The sequence below is a fragment of the Sinocyclocheilus rhinocerous genome, unplaced genomic scaffold, assembly GCF_001515625.1.
Source record: "Sinocyclocheilus rhinocerous isolate Xijiao unplaced genomic scaffold, SAMN03320098_v1.1 scaffold2126, whole genome shotgun sequence".
NCBI classification, from domain to species: Eukaryota; Metazoa; Chordata; class Actinopteri; order Cypriniformes; family Cyprinidae; genus Sinocyclocheilus; species Sinocyclocheilus rhinocerous.
In genome coordinates, this window is record NW_015639773.1 from 331213 (window position 1) to 340906 (window position 9694).

A 9694-nucleotide genomic window follows, 5' to 3' on the forward strand; every position below is an offset into this window, starting at 1 on the left:
TATATATATATGTATATATATATATATAGTGCTTTTGTCTAGTATAGTGCTAACAAATTTATTAGACCATCGCCCAATGTAAGGTTTATGCCACAGCTGCCCTAAACTTACTATATTGATGGTCACCAAAAACATTTTTTATGTTTCTAATGGCTTATCCACCAGTATTTGTAAGCTCTTTAGTCACAGTATATATAATTATTGTTGGAATTTAATGGTTTCAAAGATAGATCACACAAAAGTTTCATCAAAAGCAAGTCTTTGGGAACAACTAGAAACTATTTGGAAGTCAATTACAACAGAGACTAGGAAAAAGTACATAAAAACAGCAAGAATGCAAGCTGTTATCAAGGCCAAAGGAGGCCATACAAAATAAAATATTTTATTTTAATAAAAGATTATTTAGTTGTTTCAGTCTGTTATTTGCCCAATAAATGACAATACAATTTTTAGCTTTAAAAAAGTTTTTGACAGATTCCAAAAATATTTGTTTTCTTTCATTATTATGACAGGTAAAATAGAAAAAAGTAGACCTGTAATTTCAAAGTGAGGGCTTATAATAGACCCTGTTTAAAAGTGCTCTTATTTGTTTCTTCTTGGACAACCAATGACAGTCTTCAAAAGAATGTGTCATCCCTAGCAATGGGGTCATCCACGCCTTCTCACTAAGATGAACGTTTTTGTCTTTTCCTCGCTCAGAGTTGCTCTCAGATTGGTCATGAATCACTCTTAAGCTAAGATTCCTAGTTAGATATTTTTAAGGTAAATTAGGAGCTCTCTGAGAGGATTCTTAGAAGCTTTAAGAATACGGGCCCTGATCCTCACAAACTTCTCCAAAACATGCTTCCTCGGCCAGCATCCATTATAAAACACTCGCAGGACGTTAATTTTGACAACTATGCGACTATATTGAAATAGTGATGGTGATCAGTGCGCTGAGAGAGCACATACACGGGTGCTTGCGCATCAATAATAACAGACTCAGGCATGCCTATAATATATGACTTCTGTAGGCTATATAATAATATAATATTCACCTCTATATGTATATATTTAAATTAATTTAACATATTTGGTATTTGATAAAAATAATGATTACATTTAGTTCAGAATTCTTTTGGACTTTTGCACATTGAGATGATTATCTTTTGCACCGTATAAAGAGGTACATAAATGACATGCACTGCCGATTATGCAGTATTAGTTTGTATGGTTTAGGCCATGAATGCATGTGCATTTAAACACATGAAATGAGGGGAATGTTAGATTGGTAGGTCATTTAATGCATGTGTGTGTGTGTGTGTGTTTGAGTCTGATCTGCTGCGGTTTGTTGTGACATTAAGATCAGACTATTATCTCCACTCACAAAATTAACGAAGTATGTTTCAGCACAGTGATGAAATATTACCACAATTCCATAAGCCTTAAATAGGATCACGCACTAAGGCAAGTGGGAAAGCGATCGTAATTAACCCATATTAACATTTAAGATGGTTGTGTTTCTGACCCAACATCCATCCTGCTTGTACTTGATAATTTGGCTTTATATAGCAGTTCAAATGTCTTTTTTACATCAGGCTGAAGGATATTAAAAGGGACTTTTTCTCTAAAAACCGCTAACAATAATATAGTAAACATCAGTAAGAAACTAGGCCTTCATCACCACATCAGGTGCAACAGAAGAATATCATAAAAATTCATAACTGACAACAGTTGCGTTTGCAAGGTCAAGAGTGTAATATAATGGCTTGTGTGAATTGATTGGGACCTGTATGATAAGTAGCATTATTTTCTCTCTGACATGTTTCATACTCCGTGTCCTAGTTCTGCAGGCAGCGTTTGAAAGTTCAGGAATATTAGCCAGAAACTCACTGTTTCTTCAGATGAGACACAACAAGCCCCACAGATTTACTGGTAAAACTTTACAATGTAGTCACATTAGTTAATGTTAGCTAATGCATTAACTAACTATGAGAAATACTGTATATTAGTTACAATATAACAAACTTAATGTTAATGTTTGTTAACGTTATTTGAATCAAATACAACTGTTCATTGTTAGTTAGTTAGTTCGTGTTGCTCAGGTCCATTAAATAATATTAACAAATAAAACTTTTGATTTTAAAAATATATTAGTAAATGTTGAAATTAACATTAACTAAGATTAAGAAATACTTTAAAATATTTTTTTCCATTGTTAGTTGTTATGTAGTAATATTAAGAAATGTAAACTTATTGTGTAAAGTGTTGAGTTTTGAAAATGGCAGCATTTCTGCTTCATAATTAATTCAAGATTGATTCTTTACACATTACATTTGATTTTTACCTTATTTTATGAACATTATGGCATTACAGTATCAATCACAACCCTCAAAACTTCTTCAGACCATAACTCAATTCTTCTTATAGATTTAAATACATAAATATGTATATTATAAAGTAACGTACAATAATAAAAACAATAAAATAAAATACAAGTTTATACAAATACTTTACAGTTCAAAAGTTTATTCGGCTCACCAAGGCTGCATTTATTTGATCAAAAATACAATAAAAACAGTGATTGTGAAATATTATTACAATTTAAATAATTGATTTCTATTTGAATATATTGTAAAATGTAATTTATTTCTGTGATGCAAAGCTGAATTTTCAGCATCATTACTCCAGTCTTCAGTGTCACATGATCCTTCAGAAATCATTCTAATATGCTGATTTGCTGCTCAAGAAACATTTCTTATTATTATCAATATTGAAAACAGTTGTGCTGCTTAATAGTTTTGCTTTTTTCCCCACAGTTATTTGAAATAGAAATCTTTTGTAACATTATAATTATCTTTTTAAGTTAAATACCTGTGTAAAATCTGTCTCAGTAAGCATGGCGTCAGTGCTGTCACAGCTGATGGGTCAGTGGATGGATGTTCAGGGTCTCCTGATATTTCTGTGTGTGCTTCTGCTGGTGAAACACCTGCGAGATGTTCTTACAAACAACATGCCGCCAGGACCCTTCCCTCTGCCTTTGATTGGAAATGTACTGAATATAGGCTTTACTGATCCACTGGGCTCCTTTCAGAGGGTAATTCACATCCTGTATGTCAAATACAAATATGTCAAATGATTCTATGTGAATGTATAATGTGTACGGATCATGTTGATCGGATTGCTGAGAGGTATGGAGATGTGAGCACACTGTATCTCGGAAACAATCCGTGCATCCTGCTCACTGGATACGAGAGTTTCAAAGAGGCGTTTGTGGAGCAGGCGGACATCTTCACAGACCGGCCGTACTTCCCTATAATTGACAAGCTTAGTAAAGGGAAAGGTACAGATGCAGAAAAGGCTATATTGCACCTAACATATTCAAATATCTTAAACATTACACTTCATTTTGATCCTAAAATCTTCCCTTTATCTGCTTCATTCTGTCAATGTAGGTCTGATCTTCTCTAGTGGACACATGTGGCATCAGCAGAGGCGTTTTGCTCTGGCAGCACTCAAATACTTTGGTGTGGGGAAGAAAACTCTAGAAAATTCCATCCTGCAGGAGTGTCGCTTTCTCTGTGACTCTATACAGGCTGAACGAGGTCAGAGAGCAACATTTTAGTTGCAAACACCATTTTTCCTATCACAAACAAGATTTGCTGTCATCCGTTTGTTAAAAAACTACAGAAAATATGAATTATTATTTTTTTTTTCTTTTTAAGCTAGCGGACCTAGTGGAAGCCCGCAGCTCTGAGAGGGAGGGCTTGTCTACTGATCTGCTGTATGTGCACAGCAATGGCAAGATATAAAGCGGCGAGACGCAGCACTTTAAAACTATCAGAAAACTTATGCTGTCTGCAATGTCGAGAGACCCTCTCGAAAGGGAACTATTAACTATGTCTTGCTCTGGAGCGTATGCAAATGTATGTGCCCTTGTGACGTCACAAGCTGGGTTTCCATCCAAAGTTGCAAATTTAACTTATGCGCAAAATTGGAATATCGTATAAAACATTTGCGAATAAGCACCGTTTCCACTGAAAGAGAACAAAATTGTCACTTCCTGATAAACTGGCACTAAATTTCCATCTCATTATTCGCATTTTCCCTCAAAAACCACCTCAAGCGAGCGTAAAAACTTTTTTGCGAATTATCGGATTTATTTGTTTACATTTTAAATTTTGGCATTTCCATCACTTTGATACATCAAAGTGAGCATAAAAACTAAATAAACACAAAATAAATGCTTTGTTTATAAGGAGGTGGACATTTTTAGCTATGAAACTTTCAGGACGTTTTAATGTTACAAAGACCTCTTATATGTCATAAGATCAAGGCAAATTTGATTTCTAACGTCATGACCATAGACCATAGATAAAAACATGGACGTAGTGTCTGTGACGTCACCCGTAGGTTTCTGAAAAGCATTTTTGAAGCCCAAAGTGGGCGGAGCCTGCCGTCGCCATCTTGGCAGTGCGTCACTCCTGGATAATCGAAAATGGGCAAAGAGGCGGGACGTGGGTGGAGCTGGTTGCTGAAACCATGCCCACCTAGCTCGACGTTGGTGACAGCAGCGGCAATCTACGTGTCACTCAAGTGGCCACGCCCTTAATTAGAACTTTAAGGCTTAATATAATTTAAACGGATTAGTTATAAAAAAAATTCACCCACCTCACAGTTGTCATGAAGGGCAAAAGGTTTACCAGGCTGTAAACATTTTTTGTTCTGCTGTAAAGTTGGGCTTTTTAACATGGGGGGTCTATGGGATTGACTCCCTTTTGGAGCCAGCCTCTAGCGGCCAGTCGATGAATTGCAGTTTAAGTCACTTCCTTGTTGGTTTCAAGAGAGAGCCCGGAAGGTGCCGCTTGGTCATGACCCCTTTAAAAATCATAAATAAACAATAATTTAATAATAATAAATAAAAATGAATCATTTAATAATAGTAATAAATAAAACCAAAAGTATAAATTTAATTATAAATATTTCAGATTCACTCATTTACAGATCTAAAATAAATTGTTGAGCAAATGTGTAACATTCAGCATGTGAACAGAAGTATTTTCTTGTGTTGTCAGACGTTTGGATACCTCTAAATGGTGGGTTTTAAGAAATGTTTTTCATGTTTTTCATGTTTTCTGTTCTTAAATCTCATAACATCGCTCTTCTCTTTCGTTGTTGTGTTTCTAGGTTTACCCTTCAACCCTCAGCATCTTGTGACCGATGCAGTGGCTAATATAATCTGTGGGTTGGTGTTTGGTCACAGGTTTGAATATGATGACCATAAATTTCATCTAATACAGGAGTATTTAGATGACGTTTTTCAACTTCCCATCTCAAATTGGGGTCGGGTATGAGATCAGCCTCTTATCACAATGTTGTACGCAAGACAAACAGACAAAAAAGTAAAATCATAATAATAAAATGTCAATATGAACTAGTGAAACTGAAATTAAATTGACCGATGCTTTGCTAAAACATCAGTTTAATTCATGTAACTGTAGTTATTAAAAGCATTGCATTGTTTGAACATATGTTTGTCCTTTATTTGTCTCTTTACAGTTATATAATCAGTTTCCCACCCTCATGTCAATGCTGCCAGGAAAACATCAGACGGCATTCGCCAGCATGTCTAAACTTAAGCCCTTCCTGCAGGAGGAAATCATTAAACACAAGGAGGAGAGAGACCCGTCCAACCCCAGAGACTACATCGACTGTTATCTGGATGAGATTGAGAAGGTAGTGTTGTCCTAAGATGCCCTTGTGTACTTATATTTCTTTAAAATGGCTTTATTGGTAGTCGGGACATGCGTTAGCACCTCCTTTGTTAATATGCATGTCTGCCCTACAGAGAAAGATGTTTTTTTTTGCCCCATAATGGTGTAGTTACAGCATCCACATGCAGGGACTTAGTGGACCATGATAACTATCCAAACCTTGACCACTTGTCACCAGTTCCAAATTCTACTTCTGTCCATAGTGAAATTACGGTGACAAATTGCTACCACACACATATTATTTTTTCCACTCGATTTTGTCATAATAATGAGATGTTGTGTCATTTTATGTTTTCTGTACATAAATACAATGTGTGATCAGTGTGTCGAGAGCATACATACATGGTTTGTTTGTGCATCAATAATAATGGACGACTCCTGTACGTCACTGCAATCATCTTTTCCTTAATTATAATCCTCATCCATCCATCTTTTACTAGCGAGACGCTGGTTTGGTTTATCCCTCCAAGAAATGTAGTTTGCATATAATCTGGCCGTAAAGCGTGCAGTGGAATGTTTTGATGTTCCGTTCAGTCTGTATTTCACACAGCGCGATGCATGAGGGATATGACACCGCTTGTGTTTTAAAGCGAAACACACACTGGAATGAATAATTCACTGAAAACGCAATGTGAGTCTCTATTCTCTTTGCCATCTCTGATGTAATCAGCCTGGTTGCACCATTGTTGATGCTCAGTGTGCTAAACTTATCTGTGTGACTTAAATTATGTTAATCGCACAATTTCACATGCTTCAGTACTTTATTTGCGTACATTTTTTTAATGCATTAAAGGGATAGTTCACCCAAAAATGAAAATTTGATGTTTATCTGCTTACCCCCAGGGCATCCAAGATGTAGGTGACTTTGTTTCTTCAGTAGAACACAAACGAAGATTTTTAACTCCATTTTTAAAACCAAATTAAACCCTGCGGCTCGTGACGATACATTGATGTGTAAAGACAGGAAACGATCGGTCTGTGCTATTTTTTTGTGTCTATGTGTGTGTGTTCCAACATTCCAGTGTAAGGACAGTGAGGCAGAGTTCACTGAGGAAAACCTGATATATTGTGTGGTGGATCTGTTTGGAGCAGGAACAGAAACCACCTCTAATACACTCAGATGGGCTTTACTCTTCATGGTCAAGTACCCAGAAGTACAAGGTGGGAATGTCAGTCAATCAAACATGTGACTTCTGTTGGCTGTCCTCACAAACTACCATCAGCATGTTATTTGTTGGATATTTCCTGTCAGAGAAAGTCCAGTCTGAGATTGATCAGGTGATTGGACAGACACGCCAACCACTGATGGATGACCGGACAAATCTGCCGTACACCTACGCGGTGCTCCATGAAATTCATGTTCGCCAACATTATTACCTTCACGCCTCCCAAAATGGCCAACAAGGACACGACAGTAGGAGGACGTCTCATTTCGAAGGTCATTTTATTTTTGCGTTATGTACCATACAGCATTTGTGTGGATAAACAAGGTCAGTTATGTGCAACTTAAGAAAATGAATTGATCTATAACTTCTGTTTGGTTATTACAGGGTGTGATGGTGCTGCCGTTGCTTAAGTCAATCCTACAGGATAAGAATGAGAACAGCACTCCGTATGAATTCAATCCTGCTCACTTTCTGGATGAAAATGGCAAATTTTTGAAGAAAGACAGTTTCATCCCTTTTTCAATAGGTAGGTCATGTCCATACAGCTGTAGTACGGTGAGTTTACCCTTGAGTTTACTGATGCAGACCCTGATTTCCAGGTAAGAGGTTATATCCAGGTGAGCAGCTCGCTCGTATGGAGCTCTTCCTCTTCTTCACGTCTCTGATGCAGTGCTTCACCTTCCTGCCTCTTGAGGGACGAACGTTGAGTCTGAAAGGAACTATAGGCGTCTCATCTGGTCCTGAACCCTTCCAGATACGTGCTGTGCCTCAATAGTGTAGATTTTAATCACTCAACAATCAGCTCTGCTCCATAATCATGTTCAAACACCAGTGTTCATTATATGGTTCTTCTCCCACAGGAACCCACAGCTATGGCTCACAAACATTAATTACTGAAGGGTTGTAATGGGATTTTGATTAGAAATTGATCTGATTTTATCATCTTATTATTTTTCTGCTTATATACTGTCTAGGCATTAAAATGTGGAGACATCAATCTTGGAACTCAGTACTCAAGCCTGCCTGACTCTACAATACTATTCAAAAGTTTGGGGTCTGGAAACTGTGGTATGTTGTTGTTGTTGTTTTTCCCAGTGTCTTTTGTTCTCCTTTGGCTCTTCCCACTCATTCTCTCTGGCAGGAAGCTGATTGCCCCAGCTGCACCTGCTTACCAACCAGGAGTGAGGTGGCATAAAAGCAGAGGAGAAACTCTCAGAAGTGGAGAAACCTTTCTCCAGAGCATGATCTGTGACCTGCCCATCCCAGTTTGTTGAATCTATTGTATATTCCTGTGGTTGTGTATGACTGTTTGCATTATTCTATAGTCTAAAGTACTGTTGCTTTACTGTTTGTTTTATGCTAGTGTTGGGAAACCGATCCTTTCTGAACCGTTTGAGGCTTTCATCAAATTGTGCCGAAAAACGGTTCATTACTCGAAGCTTATTAACACAGTGCGCATTAGCGACATCTGGTGGTCAGACTCTGTTTCTCCAGCCTATCTAATGCCCGGTTCAGACTACACGATTTTAGCCCGATTTTGCCACGATTTGCTTGACGTAGGGTGTCGTGGGGATTCATAAACGACAATGGGCGTGGGGACGCAAGATTCCATCATTTCAGCACGTGTAGTGTGTCATAGTGGACGACAACCGATTCCGCGTCTGCGATGCTTCACGACATCACCACAGAAAGACTAGCATATTTAATTTTTTTTCCGTCATCCACGACGAGTTCCATCACATTGGTGACGTTGACCAATAGCAGCACAGAATCTCTTTCATACACCGGTTTCAAACATGGCGAAACGAAAGAGAGATGATGGTGCTGCTAGGTGGAATTATGAGATGGAGGAAAGGTTCGTGGAACTGTGGCAACAGTACTCCTGCGTGTATGATGTGTCATCAAGGGACTACCACGACAGAACAAAGAAAGAAAAATGCTGGCGAACTATAGAGGAAGCTCTTCAGCAATGTTTACACTCTTGTTTTCTGAAGTCAGTCGCTAGTTCCGCCTTCTCGATGACATCACACGCGTCGTTAAAGACGGCACGCGATGAATGGTTGGGAAGCAACGTCCCAGCCAACATTCTATCATGGGGCCCGTGTTTTTGTCAGTGGGTTCCATGTGGGCCCCTTCTGAATTAGCCCATATGAATCTCATATGGGGCCTGACTGGGGCTAATGTGGGGCCCAACTGGGCAACACATATAAGACCCATATTGGTCCCACTTATGAAGCACATGTGGGATATACTAGGGCCCAGTATGGGTACTGGACTGGCCCCACATAGTGTATATGCGTGTTATGATTAGGTTTGTTTGAGGCATCTCACCTGGACAGTATAATTATAAATAATTATTTACTATATATATATATTGATAAAAGCAACATCAGTATTTCAGTTAGGTAAATGTCAGTTTTCTGCATGAACATTCCACTGTTTATTAATCTACAAACTCACAAAACATGTGTGCAATTTGAAAAATCATACATTAAAATGTTGTACAGGTTCAATAATACTTTATTATCATCAGTGACCATCTGATCTGGATACAGACTGGATCTGGTGGGTTGTTTCTAGGGCCCAGTATGGGTACTGGGCTGGCCCCACATAGTGTATATGCGTGTTCTGATTAGGTTTTTTTGAGGCATCTCACCTGGACAGTATAATTATAATTGTTTACTACATATATATTGATAAAAGCAACATCAGTATTTCAGTTAGGTAAATGTCATTTAATAAACATTATACATTTAATAAACATTCCACTGTTTA

The 9694-nt window shown here is 37.8% G+C and overlaps 1 pseudogene; it reads left to right on the forward strand.

The window, feature by feature from the left end:
* Window positions 1-2878: 2878 nt before the first annotated feature.
* LOC107751860 (cytochrome P450 2J2-like) lies at window positions 2879-7694 on the forward strand (annotated as a pseudogene).
* Window positions 7695-9694: the final 2000 nt, after the last annotated feature.